The following is a 17,817-nucleotide window of genomic DNA, read 5'->3' as shown; positions in this document are numbered from 1 at the left end:
TAACCATAGTTAACCACCATCTTGTGAGAATCACAGGATCCCTAGTTTTCTGCTAGTTTTCTCTCCATTGAGTTATTTGGCATCCACTCATTTCCATTGGCAGGACTTAAGATCTTAACATCTGTACAGGTTGTAATGCTGCCAGAGAGGGGCTAGGTTCTGACCCAGCTAACAGGCACCCAGTGGGCCTCTGTTTCAATCCTCTCCAAGATGTTATGGAGTTCTGCACAGGCACTGACCGGGTCCTCCTTGACCAAGACCCAGTCGACCAGGTGGCCATAGCTCTCCTCCATTTGCTCAGCCGACTGCTTCATCTCCTGGAGATCCTCCTCCTGCCCAAGGGACAGGGAGTACATTGGTTGATGTGACATTCTTATACAATTGAATGTCTATCAGTGGATGTGTATAGTTGGATATACAGTGCCTTGCTGAAGTATTCTCCCCCCTGCATAAGTTTCACATTTTGTCGCCTCAGAGCCTGAAATTTAAGTACATTCAATTAGGATTTCTCCCACTAATCTACACAGTTCACTAGACACATGAAAGACAGTTCTACAAAATGTCAGAAATGTATTACAAATTAAAAAAAACATGCATGAAAAGTATTCACCCCCCTTGCTTTGGCATTCCTAGAATTAGCTTAAATGCAAAAATGTTGAACAAGTTACACAACAAAGTCCATCTGAGTGCAATAATAATAGTTCACACAATTTCAGAATTGTCTTTATAGAGTATTTTAGAGTATATTTGAATAGGGAATAATTACACAGTGTTGATCAGGCCATCACTAAAAACAACCAATTTATCTTGATCCTGACTCAGAGTGTAAATTAAATAGAAGAGTGGTGCCATTGAAATTACTGGAAGATTTACCCAATGTTGACATTTTATTGGACTAAGATATATAAGTGGGTGGGAACTAATTGAATTAGTACAGAATCAATTAAATGAAGAACATATTTTGAACAATAGCCCAAACTCAGATAACAAAATAAAATACATTCATGAATTCATCTTATTGTGTAATTAAAGACTTTTTTCACTTTTAAAAGTGTCCAGTAAAATGTGCAGATCAGTGGGGGAAAAAACTAATTTAAAGTATTTAAATTTCAGGCAACAAAATGTGAAAATTGTGGATGGAGGGTGAAAAAAAGGTTGTGTGTGTGTGTAACTCACAATGATGCCATGTCGTTTGCAGTGGCTCTCATGGATATCAGGCTTCACAAAGATGACATAAGGCTTAAACTCAGCTGTTCCCAGGGTCTTCAGTGCCTGAAGGAGGACATGTTTTGTGCAGTATTACATGTTTTTGCCATATTTATGGAACTGGAAACAAATGATAAAATGTTTGTGCACATACAGAATTTAGACACTTCTTAACCATCTTCTAAACTGTGAATGCTCATTAACCCAGTCATATAATTGTATCTTAATATCCTACCGTTAGCAAATCGAATACCTTTTTTTATTTATTTTTATTTATCTTTGGTTAATGAAACATTGCTTTAGTTTGTTTTCCTTGAGTATGGAAGCTCTGAAATGAGTGAAATTTGCTTGTTTTTCGCGGCTGGCTGGCTGGCTGGCTGGCTGGCTGGCTGGCTGGCTGGCTGGCTGGCTGGCTGGCTGGCTGGCTGGCTGGCTGGCTGGCTGGCTGGCTGGCTGGCTGGCTGGCTGGCTGGCTGGCTGGCTGGCTGGCTCTGTGCTACTGTTAAACTCCAGGCATTTTGTCTTTCTCTGACTGCAGCACCCGTTTGAACCACTAGGGGCCGGTGGAGCTCGACGGAGTGGCATACTTTGAGCATGCGCACAACCGTTTTCCCCACTCAGCGTTTCACTGACAGAGCAGGACTGGCCCCACTACCATATGTGCCACATGCTCAAAGTATGCCTCTCCATTGTCAGACCTCCATTGTCTTTTAACTTCACAAATTACATAGCTTACTTTGAGCACTATTCCCATTTTCCCGCTTTACTTTCTTGCTTTGAAAATTAAAATTAAGCACTGCACACATGAAAAAGATTATATAACGGGTGGTTTGGAATTCCCATTGTCAGGGCCTCACCTGCCCATGACATATTAGACATAACATAAACATGGCCATGTCCATTCCTAAAAGGTTCCTTCTATACGTTGTTACCTAGCACGTAAACTACTGAGATACTGAGATATTACTACTACTACTACACGAATATCTAGGTTAGTTGGCTAGCTAGCTGTCAAACCAACTACATGAGCTGTACAAATGACAGTTTTAACCCAGCTCGTAGCCAGCCAGCTACTGTAACTATTGTCTGTAGTTGCTGGCAGCCAGACGGAATGAACGCAACATTGTGTCGATCACTGCCAGGTACAGGCCATGGACAGTATCTCTAGAAACCAGTTCAGGAACTATCAACAGCGCTTGGGTAGTTTTGATTTAACATGGCAGTCAGTACAAATAGAACTACCGGAGAACCCCTTCAATTGCACTTGACAAGCGTGTTGTCAGCTTCGCCTCGTGGCTCCGACCACATCACAGCCATGATACAAATGGCCTCTCATGTATTATTGCTTAAATGAAGCATGATCCCGAAAACATAATAATAATGGAAATACCTTCACACTGGGTAAAACTGGGTAAAACTGCCATTAGTCATTATGCTCCTCAGGCATGGAAAACACCTGCAGGATATTCTAAAACTTGCTACTTTAGTATCATTGGGCCATTTTAGGAACCTGATTAAGAATTCCTCAGTGGAGAAGTGCTGTTAATTATTTGTTGTCTGTAAAAAGAAAATTGTATTATCTGTGTAAATTGTGTCCTTTTAAAATCTTGATGTAAATAATAATGATGTGTATATATTTTGTAATCAGGGCACCCTTGAAAAAGAGACCTTGGTCCCTGAATGAATAAAGGATAAATAAAAATAAATCAAACGCTGGTAATGTCAGAATTCTTAAAATGACAATGAATTGTTGGCGAAGTCTGCTTTATCTAACTCGGGTGTAATTGGATGCAACTCTGCAGCAATCCACAGCTGTCCCTTGAATTAATTCATTGATAACCATTACTCATGAACGAACTGCGTTATGCCAAGTTAAGACACCTGCAATTCCAAGTAAACCAGGCTTATCTTGTAGGCTACACCTTCATTTAGCTACATCCAATCTCTAACTTGCATGAAAAGGAAAAGGTATTGATCAGATGTGTGCGCACAGAATGATAATTAGCCTAAGTAAGGTCCGCACTCAGGCAGCTACTGTACGGCATGAAACACTTGTCAGGCTACACAGGGAATGGAACACGACAATCTTTGATGCTTCCATGAACTAGATCTACTTGGGACAGGTGTCAGACATCGAATTGAGCCGAAACATACTTGGTTTAACTATTCTTGAGGCCTTATCTTCGTTGCAAATGGTATAAATTGTTACCAGGGCAATGGGTTATACTTAGGTCGTTACCACGGTTACCAGGGCAGTGAGTTATACTCAGGTCATTACCGAAACTTCTAAGTTACCGCAATAACATGCTAGTGACATTGCAAGTGACCCACGGTGTGGATTGGAGACACAAACAGACTCACTTTTATATTTCTTTGATTTACAGTAGTCTATGGCTTTGATAGATTCTGTTGGCTGAGATACTTACCTCTGGTTGCACATCCAGCAGACATATCCTATGTTGATCCAGAACACTGCGGACAGACTCCAGACTGGTGCCATATAGGTTATCTTTATACTCCCCGTATTCTATAAATCTGCACAAAATACAACCTTGCTAAACCAACAGTGAACCATCTCTTCAACATTTGAATACGCAGCCCAGCAAACACAGCCACATTATTGCCAACCTACTCCTTTTGGTAGTGGCAACCTTGTCAGAAGACACTGACATGGGCAAAGTTGTGAGCTCAATTTGTATCAGCTTATTCAGGTGTGTGATTTAGCATGGATGACACCAATATCATTGATGACACCAATGACAGCATGGATGACACCACTCTGTATGGCACCAATCTTAAATGCCACCATAAAGCTACGTTAATAGAGGGTAGTCGTAGTCGTAGTCGTAATCACTACAACCTAACTACAGCTTCCAAGGTTACGGTTACGTATTGTGTTTGCTGGGAGTATACTGAATACTCATTCCCATTTTATACATGCAGCATTTCTGGTAATACTTTATTTGAAGGTTGCATACATAATAGACATTGCCAAGCCCAAGAGGAGGCGATTTAATAACACAACTCGAGGCATATTGGATCTCTCTACTTTGAACACAAAGGAGTCACATGGTCTGAATGAGACCCTTGATTTAAGCCCTTTTTTTGTGAACATGATTATTTATCAGTAAATCGTTCTTCCTTTTTTGTAACAGGACATATTTTTGATAAGGATCTAGACGCCTCTTATGAGAATGGTTTTGCCCTGTGTAGGCCTATATGTACATACTGTAGGTCTCCCCCTCTCTTTGATGTAGGCAAGTGGTATCAACCAAGACGCCCTGCCAACATTGCTTGGCCTATATAGTAATGCATCGTATGTTCCAATTTGTAGCCTACACTGCATCTATGAAATAAAAAACTAAGATTTATATGTCAGGTCAGATGTACTTGTCTTTTTTGGATACTGCTTTGTGTATGATGTGATGAATGTTTTATGTATGCAACCTTCAAATGAAGTGCTACTGCATTTACTTACATTTTAAACCTTTCAACCAGCTAACCTTTGTCATTCACTAACTCACATGTTATTCTGGACATCAGCCTCGAAGGCTGGTTTGGAGACAAAGTGGTACTCTACTCCTTCCCTCTCATGATTCTTCCGGGTCCTAGTGGTGTCTGGAGGAAAATAGGTACATTCAGACACTCAAAGTTGTTAAGCTTTGTGAGTGATTTAGAAAGAGGGAGGGAGACTGGACTCACGAGGCACAGCCGTTCCATAGTGACGAGGGTTCTCAGCAATCACCTTCTGTTTCAGCTCATTGGTTCTGGCCCCAAGGGAACCTGCGGCCAACAATGATAGAACCCTGTCACATACAGCACATTATTTGCACCTGTCATAAAACCTACATAACGCATCTGCCATAAGCCTACAAAACACCTACGACATACCCATCAGCACCACTATGCGGGGCCTCTCACTGGGACGTGACCGGTAGCGTGTCACTTCCTCGTAGATCAGGAAATCTGGAGTATGATGCTCTCCTGGTGATCCCTGCCGATCCTTCTGGTTCAAATGTAAACCTCTCCGAAGACCAGCTGAGGTCATGGTCACACAGACAGACAGATAATTTGACAGAGGGATACACGAACAGAAGATATGAAGAATACTTAACAGTGGCCTGGATGCCTGACTGATTTTGCATTGACCGATGTCACACGTTTCCTTCGACACAAATTACACAATCTTAAGCAACAAAAAAAAGACAGAGAGGCAGAAATTAACCGCATTATGAAGTGAGAAGCAAAACATTATGCTTTGTTTTACAAATCTCTATATTTTCATGAGGCTTCCAATCACAAAACACGGCTTGCCTGGGAAAATAACATCTTGATCAATTTCATTGCAAAAAACAAACAGAAAATACCACATAAAACACACGTCTACAACGTTAATATGTAAGTCTTTAATGGTACCTGAGTAAATCTCCCAGGGAAAAGCATGGCCACAGGATGCAAGGGCCGCTTTAGTCTTGGGAGAAACTAAAACTAGTGTTAGAATATTATTCAAGCAGCCCTGCTGGTGTATTATGGAGCAGTGCAAGAGTAGACAAGCTTGGTTGAGTAGCCATGTGTCCTAAAGCAAGGCAAGCACCTCTTTGCCAAAGACAAGGAAAGCACCTACTGTATATAGCTTTTCACATAGAAGAAGCACTCGTAAAGCAGATAGAAAGGTCCTGCTGTGCACTCAGGCAAACGTGCAAAAGTGCCACAAAAGTAGGATGCCTCTACGACATAGAACATAGGCCTACTGTAAAAGAACAGGGAGATGATTATAATTCAGTTCCAGAGATTTAGAATTTAAATGGAATTTACCTAATCTCTACCCATGAAATCCAAAAAAGAATGCAGCAAGAGAATGCATTAAGGCACAGATACCACTAAAAAAACCCAAAGCGTTGTGCAAAGTAGCAAGCTTACAACTGGAAAAGATTGCAGGTGGGAGGTAAGGGTTAAGATGGTTGTAAAATCAAGGTGTTACCAGTGCCATATCAGATAGTGGGCCCCAATTTGCTTCCACTAAAGATCACTGTGCAACACTAAATTTTTTTGTGGGATGGCTTAGTTGGTAATAAACTAAGTTTCAGTTAGTGTAGAGGTGGAGGGAAGGTCTCTGGCAATGAGTGGTTGGGGATAATTGGATATGTTGGGGATAATATAATATGAATATGTCCATTGTCCTTGCCAATCATTTCACTGCGAATATTGGAATGGATAATCATACATTTTCACTTTTGACAAATAAAATGACAATACTTACAGCTGTAGGCAACACATTTAACCACAAGCTGAAGTGTCTATGATATCATGGTTTTATATGATGTTGTATTTTTTATGTATTGTTTTTTAATTGTATATATATTGTGGACAGGGTGCACCTGCAAAAGAGGCCTTTGTCTCAGTGTGTTTTCCACTGTATAATTAAAGGTTAAATAAAATAACCTAAGCACTCAACAAGCTGGTTTAATGAACCTGTCACAGCTTTTCTCATGTTTTTAATCATGTTGTTCATCAGCTATTCTCCTTTATCTCTTGAAACCCCCAGTCAGAACCATAATTACCTGCTACTTTAATGTAGTCTTACAGCTGCCTACATGCATTTCATTGGTCATTCAATGTTTTAGGGAATATACAGTATTTTACTGATTGTATTAATGTGAGAATATGTACTGGTGGTATGAGGGATGTACTGGTGGTATGAGTGATTATCCCAGACAGGCGACAACTGCCGATTATGATCAAATGAGTGTCTATTTTTGCATATTGATAATTATTGAACGTGTAACATCATAAGTGTTTCCCAACTCCCCTTCGAAGCCCAGCAACATTTACTGCCCTGCCTATATTGGTGAAAAGTTTTGTTCGGAGCAGACCCACGTCACGGTTACACCAAATTACCAAAACAGTCTTTGCACATGGTTTTAATGGTGTGCAGCACTCTTTAGCAGAAGCAAATTGGGGCCCAGAGTTTCCAACATCGTGTTACCTCCTATGGGGCATTATGACACAAGCTAGAACACAGGTGATTCAACCACCTCTCTAAAATTAATAATTCTGCACATAAATAAAATGTTATAATTGACATCATACACAGCTGATGCCGTAAACTGAATTCACTCAGTCATTACGTAATTGGTGTCTGACCGAAACCAAAGAAATTATAAATAACCTCTAACTCTTCTTGACTGGAAACCCCCATGGCCCGTTTTCAATCAATATCTTGATATCGGTCCACAACAAGCCTCCACCCCAACCACTATGTCAAATCATACGGTCTCAATAAGTAACGATTAGCTGAGGGAAGAGACTAACATGCAACCTCACATGGTCCTCACCTATGTCCTGTGCCCTCAGAGAGCTTTCACTCCCACAGTCCTCTGTAGGGAGGCAAGCAGGGAGAGAAGGTAGGGTGAGAGGTAAAGGGAAGGGAGGTGGGAAGAGGGCAAGTGCGGCTGATGATGAGGGGTTCAAGGAAGAGGGATTGGAGGGAGGGGGGCTGATCAAAGCAAGCTGTTATGTGCATGAATTGGGGCTGGGTGGTTGGACAAAGGCAAACAGGAGTGGGGGTTCCTCATACGTGGGGTTAAAGATGGAGACTTTGCTGTTGAGCAATTGGTTGGATGCCACTCAAAAAGTGTCTGTGTTGGAAGAGAAGTGGTGATAATCAAGAAGTGCTTTCATGATTTATGACATCACGAACACAGCACCCACTTAGGGCAGTCTTAGTACAAACGCTGGCGGTGGTGGTGGTGCTAGGGGGTGTGTCTGAAATATTAGTGCTATTTTAAAGGCCAGAATCTTTCAGCGCACCTGTTGGCACGTGACCTGCTTATTGTCCTGAACATGCCTCTATGACCACTACTTCACCCACCTGAGTGCTGGCAAGACAATGATCCAGCGCTGTGGGCATTTAACCTGTTACCACTGACACAAATTGCGTTCATCACATACATCTGCATTTGGACTTGCATCGTTTTGCGGCAGCTGAAAATAGAACCTAATCTGGATGTGAAAGAGTTCTCTCCACTGTTGTTGGACCTACCTCTCTCTGCCCGGTCATCTTAGGTTAGCAGTGTGTGGGGAGAACAATTTCACAACTGAAACAGGCATATATTACTGCTATATAAATAATACATACTAATAGACTACATTCTTTGTATATAAGATTGTAAGAACCAAGTAATTTTCTTAGCATGTACCCAGTAGTATATTTTGGGATGTGGGCAGTGCAAAATTCACAAATTTCATCACAGTGGGTATGAATACAAAAAAGGTCAGTACCCATACAGTTAGAGATACAGTATAACAGGGGAAATGTGTTTTTTCCCCTTTTTTTTATTGCAATTTACACATGATTGCAAATGAACTGAAAGCTGGTGTGACACTGCATCTTAAACAAGGGTTGTTTGACTGAAATGTTGATATAATAAGTGGTGGTTTGCATGTGCAGTGTGTGTTTTTATCTACTCTGACCATGTACCTTACCTCAGCAAAGCATGCAGGAAATATAGCTTAACTTTCTGAAGTTGGAACTGTATAACATTGTAAGAATATCAATGACATTCCACACCAATAAGAAAACAGTTTATTATATGAATGGTGAAAGTGTAAGAGATAAAAAAAATCTAAGAACTAAAATAACTTACATGTTGGTGTTTTAGGGGATACAGGTGCCTGGTAGGTTCCCATTTTCATCCTATATTTCAGCCGTCTTGGAAAAGGGCCAAAGAGGATAACATTAACCCTCAAGAATCACATATTTTTTTGCGCTTTGCTGCTCCCTTTGGCCACACTGAACATGTTAAAACGTACATAGGGCTGTAGGAGAACCGATTAATCAAAAAATAATCAACTAATTCTTCATTATGCTCATTTATGAAAAATATTAGTCAGATTTTTATATATCGGACCAAGCACAAGAAGTTCAAACGAGAGTGAGTGACAAGCCAAGTTAACAGGTGTGTTGTACCTGGGAAGCTGAGTTCAAGCACTTAGCACCCTTTTGCCTTAATCTATGGAAATGGAAATGACAATTCGCACCTTTGATTTAGAGGCCATCATTTCATTATTAACTTGTAATGCACCCTATTACTCCCCCACTCACTGTTTAGACAACACTTTGGGTTTCTTGTCTAGACATTTTTCGAAAATCTCTGACCACCTAAATTGCAGTGTTATGACTGAAACACACAGCGTTATGACTGGAAATGAGAGAGTAAATCACCTCTCCTGGAACTGTGTGGAGGGGATCAGCGCGGCACGCAGGTTGCAATCTCCCACTCGCTTTGCCTGCCACCAGGTGTTGTCATCTTGACTCACCACCATTAAGATGTCCCCGCGTTTGAAAGGAAGTCCTGCCTCCTGGCAGGGTGTGGCTTTGTCCTCAAAGGGGGTGTAGTCAAACAGGGCCCTCAAGTAGACCTGATGACAGAGCAGGGGTCAAATTAAGGGAGTTACAGGAGTGCTGGTTACCCCCATAACAAATTAGGGCCCAGTGTTAAGAGCTGTAAAGTTAAAGCAGAATGTGTGTCCCTGTTTACCTGGCTCTCCTTCAGTCTGTCGTCCTCTGCAATGGCAGGGATGATTTTGAGGGTGATGGAGCCTTGTGACTGGGACTGACAAAAATAAAAAAAGGACAAAAATAAAGTGACTTTTCATGACCAATCATTAAATCAGTAAATCATTATCTTCTCTGAAAACAGGGATAGCCTATTTCATCAAAGAGCAACACAAAAAATCCACTTACCAGAATCTGACTGATTTCATCTGGTCTTTTGTGTATGATCAGGGTTCCGTTGACCTCTCGAAGTTCATCCCCCACATGCACCAGACCTACACGCACGCACGCACGCACGCACGCACGCACGCACGCACGCACGCACGCACGCACGCACGCACGCACGCACGCACACACGCACGCACACACACACACACGTGAGAACCAGACCTGGGTCAAAAGGATACTGTAATGCTTGGTCACTCTATATTTACCTATGGGGGCTTTGATAGTATGGGCTCCCTGCTTATGTTATTTTGTATTTTATGATGTTTAATTTCAGGCAGAGTGCAGCCATTCATCAAACCTAATGTACTACCATTTTCATTAAACATGATTAAACCGACGTAAGTGTCCTGACTGAACTACAGATAAAAATGTCCATGACTTATGAGTGATGAAAAGGTATTGAATTTTACTGAAGAAAAGATAAAACAACAGCAAGTGATTAGATAATTTCCGTTTATTTTCCATGATTCCATTTACGAATTCATCAAATTCCTGACTTTCCCTTTTTGGAATGTATATTCCAAAATTCTGTGACATACACAGTATTTGACCCAGGTCTGGTGAGAACATACAGGATAACATTCTTAATTATTAGAGATAAATGACTACTAGAAGTTTAAATGTTAATGATATACTTTGAAAAATTAAGCCAGATACACAAGACACACACAAATAATTGTACATCTCCGAAATATAGATGATAGTCATTGCAACAACAGTGATCAACTCTGTGACTCCTCTCTGTAATCCCAGAGATGCAATCTCGTGATACACGCCTAATCTCAAGGGTTTCATTTCTATATACAGTAGTGAGTGGTTCAGTTTTTATGATGTCACAGCAAATAATCATTTCCACCATCAGTATTTCATGTTAATAAGAATTAAAGGGGCAATCTGGGGCAAACAATAACAAAGCAGTCACCCCGCCAGTTTTTGGGGGGTTGAGGGTGGAGGGTTGAGGCTGGAGAAATGTAACCACTCTCAATTTCATAGACAGGGGTATGGATGCAAGGACTGACATGTTTTAAAGCTACTGTATAAAGTGTTTGTTTACAATGACATTGTTTACAAACAATGGAGTAAAATAAGCTTATATTTTGGGTTCTGATGGTGTAAGACAGTTGAACTAAGCTCATTAGGCATTTATAAGTTATATTATTCAATAATTAATGGCTATATATCAATTTTCTACAATTAAAAGTCCAAATGTATGTACCAATCCCAGATTGCCCCTTTAGTCTGTGGTGAGAATGTGAAGCTCTTCCTTGCAATGCACATTTAATAATTTGTGTTGAATTTTCACAGATATGGGTGTTGGATGAGGTGAAGGAAGAGATGATTGGGTTGCTATAATTGGATAGTGTGTTTGGGATATGCTTTGTTGTGAGAGGGACATGATTTGAGTGGAATGTGGTGAAAGTGTTGTATGAAAAAAGTGTAATTGTTGATGATGTAAGTTTGTGTATGTATGTGTGTGTGTGTGTGTGTGTGTGTGTGAGTGTGTGTGTGTGTGTGTGTGTGTGTGTGTGTGTGTATTATCTCACCACTGCGGTCCGCTGCCCCTCCCCTCATGATGCGGGCCACGATCACAGCCCCTGTTTCCTCGTCTCTGCGGATTGTCGCCCCCTAGAGGTTTGAACCAATCATCACACCAGATCACAGACCACATGCACCTAATGTACATCATCACTCACAACATGATCATTATAATGGTGGCTTAGAGTAGACCTCTGAAACTCTAGCTGGTTCAACCTAAAGTTGACACTCACCAGTGGCTCCTTGTTCTTCACAAGCCGGACTATCTTCACTGACTCCTCCTCATCATGCAGCTCATCTGGCAGTGGGGGCAGGACAGGGTCAAAATTCTTCTGGGCCACCGTGTCATGGGCTGTAAGGATAGCCTAAGGGGACAGAGAGTGACAATGGAGTTTAGATGGCACCTAAAGTGGCAAAAAGGACCTTTGATTAATTTTTCCGCTTCACCGCAAGTGAGTGGAAAATGAAAATGTCAGCACTGGGTGGCAGTAAGAGTGAAAGACAGAGACGAAGATGAAGAGAGTGCAAAGCAAAGCAAGAAAGATAGAGAGAGACATAGAGAAAGATATATACACTCACCAAACACTTTATTAGGAAACCTGTACACCTTCTCATGGTGGAGGTGGTGTAATGGTGTGGGGAATGTTTTCTTGGCACACTTTACCCGTTAATACCAATCAATCATCGCTTGAATGCCACAGCCTATTTGAGTATTGTTGCTGACCATGTGCATCCCTTCATGGCGACAATTTACCCATCTTCTAATGGCTACTTCCAGCATGATAATGCACCATGTCACAAAGCAAAAGTCGTCTCTAACTGGTTTCATGAACATGACAATGAGTTCAGTGTTCTTCAGTGGCCTTCCCAGTCACCGGATCTGAATCCAATAGAACACCCTTGGGATGTGGTAGAAAGAGAGATTCACAGCTTGAAAGTGCACCAGAAAAATCTGCAGGAATTGCGTGATGCAATCATGTCATCATGGACCAGAATCTCAAAGGAATGTTTCCAACATCTTGTGGAATCAATCCCATGAAGAATTGAGGCTGTTTTGAGAGCAAAGGGAGGCCCTACCCAGTATTAGTATAGAGTTCCTAATAAAGTGTAAGAGAAAATAGGCAAGAGAAATAGAGAGGCACAAAGAGAGTAAGAGCTAAGTAGAGATAGACAGAAACTCCCTTGGCTATTGTGCAAAGGAGCAAATCAAGAAATCACTCTATTCAGTAAATGTCTAAAGCTACCATTTCTTACTACCTGTCAAGATGCAAAAGCCATACAATTTAGCATAATCACTTGATTACAGTGATAAAGAGGAATGTCTGGGTCTGAGCTGTAAAAAAGGCTTAGTGATCATCTCGGAGAAGAAGCTGTTGTTAACGAGATTTAAAGTAAAAGAGTGTAGGTGGCAGTGGATTAAAAGCAGAGGAGCAGGTACTTGAGATTGAGTTTGTGTGAGGGGGATGTGTGTGTATGTGTGCATGTATGTCTGTGTCTATGTAAGTACCTTGAGATGAGGAGTACTCAGTAAAAGGAGCAGTTCCCTCTCGTCGGCTGCCATCGGCCTAACTTGAAGCTCTTCTGTCAACTGTCAATCACAGTATGAAGATGTCATAACACGAATGGTTAAATACGCAATGAAGTGTCTGATTGCAATTGTACTTACATCTTCTGCTAGACATGAGGCGCTGTCGAGAACTGGAGTAGGGCTCTGCCGCTCATACTGCCTCAGTTTCTCATGGATCTATGACACAGAAGGGTTAGTGATATGTTAATATGTGATGTTTAAAGCAAGTCTGAAAGAATAAGCGTAGGAAGTGCATGTGGTTCATGGTGGTATTGCAGTCTAATTGCTCTCTGGCCCAAAAATTCCCCAGTGAATCTGCCATTATAGAGTAAGACTTCATAAGGCCAAGTGCTCAATGTAATTTACAACTTGCATACCCAGTGAATTTCATCTTTGCAGGAAGCATGTTCTAGCATGTTCTTGCATGTCAGACCTGAAATCTCGCACTGGCTCAGCCTTCTGCTTCTGAAGAATGATCTCTGGTTTTGAGTTTAGTGGAGAGAGGCTAGTTATCGGTACACCAGACATCCAATCTTCTCTAACCTCTCCCTAGAAAGATGACCCTCTTAGTCAACTACAGAACTCTCCAGTTAAAATCCCCTCCTCCATTTCAGGCACCACCTCCAAGACATCACGATTCGTCAAAATAATGATTTGATCCTGACGCACCCCTCCACTGAAGATTTTTTCTCATTTTACTTGAAACTCAAAAACTACCACAATTGCTGCCAGACTTTCTACACAAATATGTAAGTCTGGCCAAGCAAGACTAGTCTAAGTAGTATCATCTGACAGATGTCTGAAGGAGACTACATATTTCTGAATGCAGTGGCATAAACCTATGGGTTCAACGTTTACAGTGCACTCTACCGTCATCAGGTAGCCAAGGCTCTTCTCACTAAAGACATCCTTAAGGAACACCAGGTCCTCCTCCTTGTGGGTGGCATTGGGGTGAAGCTGGGACGTTAGCAGGGCCAGGGTCTCATGCAACCCTACAATGAGAAGGTATGTTAATATAATGAGTCAAGCACACTACCTCCTATGCCATTGAGTTCCAGACTTCTTTGTATTGGCTGTAGCAGACTATGTTTACAAAGAGGCAAGACGATTACGGATTAGCTTCACAAATTACGGATTGTGGCTTTAAAGAAAATATGCAAACAATTTCACATGCAGATTTAACATATGTGACCCCCTTTAAATCACAACAGATGTTCATACTGGTTTTGGGACCCCGCAAACCTTTTTAAATCGCCTTTTGTAATTAACATTAGCTTTTGTAATTAGCATTCAGAGCAAAAATGTGCCTTGGGTCTGCCTTACCTGTGCGTGCTGAGAGGTTAGGCATGGCTTCAATCATTTAGAGGCTTGAGGTGGCAGGTAGACTCAGGAGGGACAGAAGAGAAGGACAAATGGGGATGTCAAAGCTTGCCTTGTGCCTCCTTTTTCTTCTCAGCCACAGTTCTGCCGGAGCTGTCAAACCTGAACAAACACAATAAAGCTTTGAAATGATGTACACACAATACGATACAATGGCTTTACTGGCTATTTGCATGAAATTTGTTGTGAATTCAGCATACACAAGATCACAAAATCAAGACACAAAATCACTACAATACAACAACACTGGAAAGTAAGCACACACTATTCCTTGGCATATGCCTTGGATCTAACCCATTCCCCATTCTGACCTCTTGACCCCAAGACCCAATGACCCTATAATCCCTGTTCAACAGCCTGGTGGCTGGAGAGATGAAGCTGGCCCTGCTCCTGCTCTTACTATAGAGTGGGACCATCTATCTTCTTTCAGAGGGCAGCAGCTCAAAGCAGTCAGCAAGGCTGGTAGTTGCACTGCAGATTTTGGAATAATACCTTTATCTACCTATTATTAACTAAAGGTGGTATCCAAATGACATTTCCCCATTGGCAATCTGATGAAATTGGTTTAATATATATGGCTCTGGGATTGATTCAATCCTTCTCACTGATTTCCTTAGATGATGTATGAAGAGTGTAGGTTCAGGAAATCCAATACAAGCTACCCTGGGGTTAGTCTCTATGGCAACATCAGCAGTCCATGTACTTTGCAGCCATTGGATTTTAATTTGTATGTATGAAAAAACAGGAAACAGCAGTTAAAATCAGAAAATCAGAAATGTTTTTGTGTAATCAAAAAAAGGTTTTATTGCCTGCCCACAACACTTGACCAAATGGAAAGCCAGCTTCTCCTGCCCCAAAGTGCCCCTTTATGCTAGATGATGCCCTAAACATAGTGAATAAATACAGCGTTGTTAAGAACTGGCTATCGATCAACAGTCAGAATAATTATATGTGATCAATTTTATTTAAAAATTGGTCTTCCAGCAAGTGTGTCTGACGTCAGCTGGCATGGGTCTATACAGGCTTACAGTAGTCTGTACAGTAGCCTGTTTTGAGCAGACACGTTTAAAAAATATATGATATAATATAAATTAGATACAAAACTAATTATTTTAATGTGTGCTAGATTATTCTTTGGTTAAATTAACTCAAAGCAAGTCCATTTTACTTAATTATTTCACAACAAGATAAATAAAAATAAAACATTTTGCAGTATAACACAGTGTGTGGAGGCGAGGCAATACCGACAAGGTACTGTAATGGTAAAACCAGGAAAATCCATTTAAAAAGTGGAACATCCCTTTAATATCCATGTAACCTGACATCCACATTTGCCAGTTTCTCCAGGACCATGATCGATTGATATCAAAGTATCAAAGTTCCACTTTATGGAGTAAACAACCACTTATTCTCTCATCCAACAAATTACTTTTCTTCTCAATCAACAGATTCAAGCACAGTACTCACAACCAAGCACATACAAATTAACTTTTCAGACCTACTAAAATTATAATATTAATAATCTGTATATTAATGAATTGGTAAGATGCTTTGTATGTGTTGTGTACTCACTGAAACCTTGTATGTGTTCCCATACAATAGCTGGTAACAAGGATTTTCTGGACATTGCTTTTTCCATCCATGGAAAATGACAAAAATGTAAGATTAGGCTGTGTGCGTGATTATCACTCACAACAAACAAAAACACACATAAATGTGGTCCGAAATCAATAAATCCAAAGAAAGATATTTTTGCAGGCTCAACACTCCATCATGCAGTTGACTTTTCTCATCTCTGGAAATCCCGCTCATATAGCAGGCAAGACAGTAAGTAATGAAAATGCTGCCAACTGTGGCCACTGGGTGTACCATTCCAGGAAAAAGAGATACAAAAGATCACTCTGTGCTTACGAATGAGAAATTAAACAGTAACATAAGTGCTATGCATGCTGACAGCAGCCGCAGAATTTATTCTTAACTGTATCTTGTCTGCTCGAGTACAAGCAAATTCCTCCAAATTCATTGGATGGCGCTTCTTCATACAGTAAGACAATGACCCAAAGCATATTGCCATAGCAACTAAGGAGTTTTTCAGGGCCAAAAAGCAGAAAGTTCTTGACTGGCCAAGTCAATCGTCAGATAAGATTTTAGGCAGGCCTGGCAGAGCATCATGAGAGAAGACACCCAGCGGTCTGGTGAGGTCAATAGGTCACAATAGGTCAACTTAAGGCAGTTATTGCATGCAAAGGATTGTTGACCAAATACTAAACATGAATGCAGATATTATATGAGTTTTGGAGCCCTGAAATAGGGGGAGTATGTTTAAAAAAAATTGTTACTTTCTAAACGGTGAACCCAATCTAAAAAAGAAACCATTGGATTAAAGATGAGAATCTCTACTTGACCCCATAGTAATTGTTTGACTTCAAATGCAAACTGTTGTAGCATAGAGCTAAAAGAGGACAAAATGCTTCCTATTTCCAATACTTATGGACACACACACACTCGCACTGCATTTTTATGTAATTTGTCTTGTAGCAATTAGATGGTGTTGGCTTCACCAGCAAGGTTGTGACCTGACCTCTGACCTTCCTCATCAGACGACCTGTTTCACATCAGTAATTCCTACAGATTTACACTCTCGACTTTTCTCCCCCATTTACCCCATATCCCTCTTCATCTTCTTCCTATGCTCACCCCCCTCTCCCTCCCTATCCCCTCTCACTCTCTCACCCCCTCCCTCCCCACTCCAACACGCCAACCCAACTCTTAGTCAATCTCTCTCTCCCTCTTTCTCTCCCACTCCCCGTCCTTCCCCCCATTACAGGAGGTTGAGGAGAGCTTAGAGTGGACAGCTTTCTTCCACTGACACTTCAATCAGTCAGTCTGCGTCTGAATTCTCTTTGTTCTTACTGGCCATATGGTCAGGGGCAAGACCATAGTGTTGTCCACTATACAGTACATTTGCCTTCTCTATGACAAGAGATGGCATTGACAACAGAAAACCAAAATCCATTACACCAAAAGGTCAGGACTGCATTAGCTTAAACCTAGAACTACATGAGCCTCACATCCTCATGCAAGGTCCTCACATCTTGTGCAAGGTTACTCATCACAAAGACCTAGTTTGAGTCCCCGGTCCAATAACAAACTTTTCGAACCTTTCTCTTGAAATATTCGCAGATCAGGTGTAAGCAATGGGGTGATGGCTACCCCTGACACAGTGCTGACAAGTTGGTTCACTACAAATAGAAATTTAGGACACCAGAGTGTCTGACTTTCCTTACTTCATACATTTCTTAGGGGAGCTCCTGACATATTGTGTGCACCCCAGTTCCTTCAC

The 17,817-nt window shown here is 41.2% G+C and overlaps 1 pseudogene across 1 annotated transcript; it reads right to left on the bottom strand.

The window, feature by feature from the left end:
• Positions 1–152: 152 nt before the first annotated feature.
• LOC310816793 (MAGUK p55 subfamily member 3-like) lies at positions 153–14,454 on the bottom strand (annotated as a pseudogene). The gene is made up of 17 exons: positions 14,418–14,454; positions 13,965–14,086; positions 13,194–13,271; positions 13,035–13,115; positions 11,761–11,892; positions 11,536–11,617; positions 9,953–10,038; positions 9,747–9,821; positions 9,431–9,627; positions 8,853–8,917; positions 7,542–7,583; positions 5,098–5,244; positions 4,909–4,989; positions 4,731–4,824; positions 3,633–3,741; positions 1,177–1,272; positions 153–332 (listed from the first exon to the last, which is right to left on the bottom strand). The product of its transcript is annotated as an MAGUK p55 subfamily member 3-like (transcript).
• Between the last annotated feature and the right edge of the window lie 3,363 nt (positions 14,455–17,817).

This window comes from Argentina silus (assembly GCF_951799395.1).
Source record: "Argentina silus genome assembly, chromosome: 16".
In the NCBI taxonomy this organism is placed as follows: domain Eukaryota; kingdom Metazoa; phylum Chordata; class Actinopteri; order Argentiniformes; family Argentinidae; genus Argentina; species Argentina silus.
Note: the sequence above shows the minus strand (reverse complement) of the source record. Positions and strands in the feature narration are given on the sequence as shown.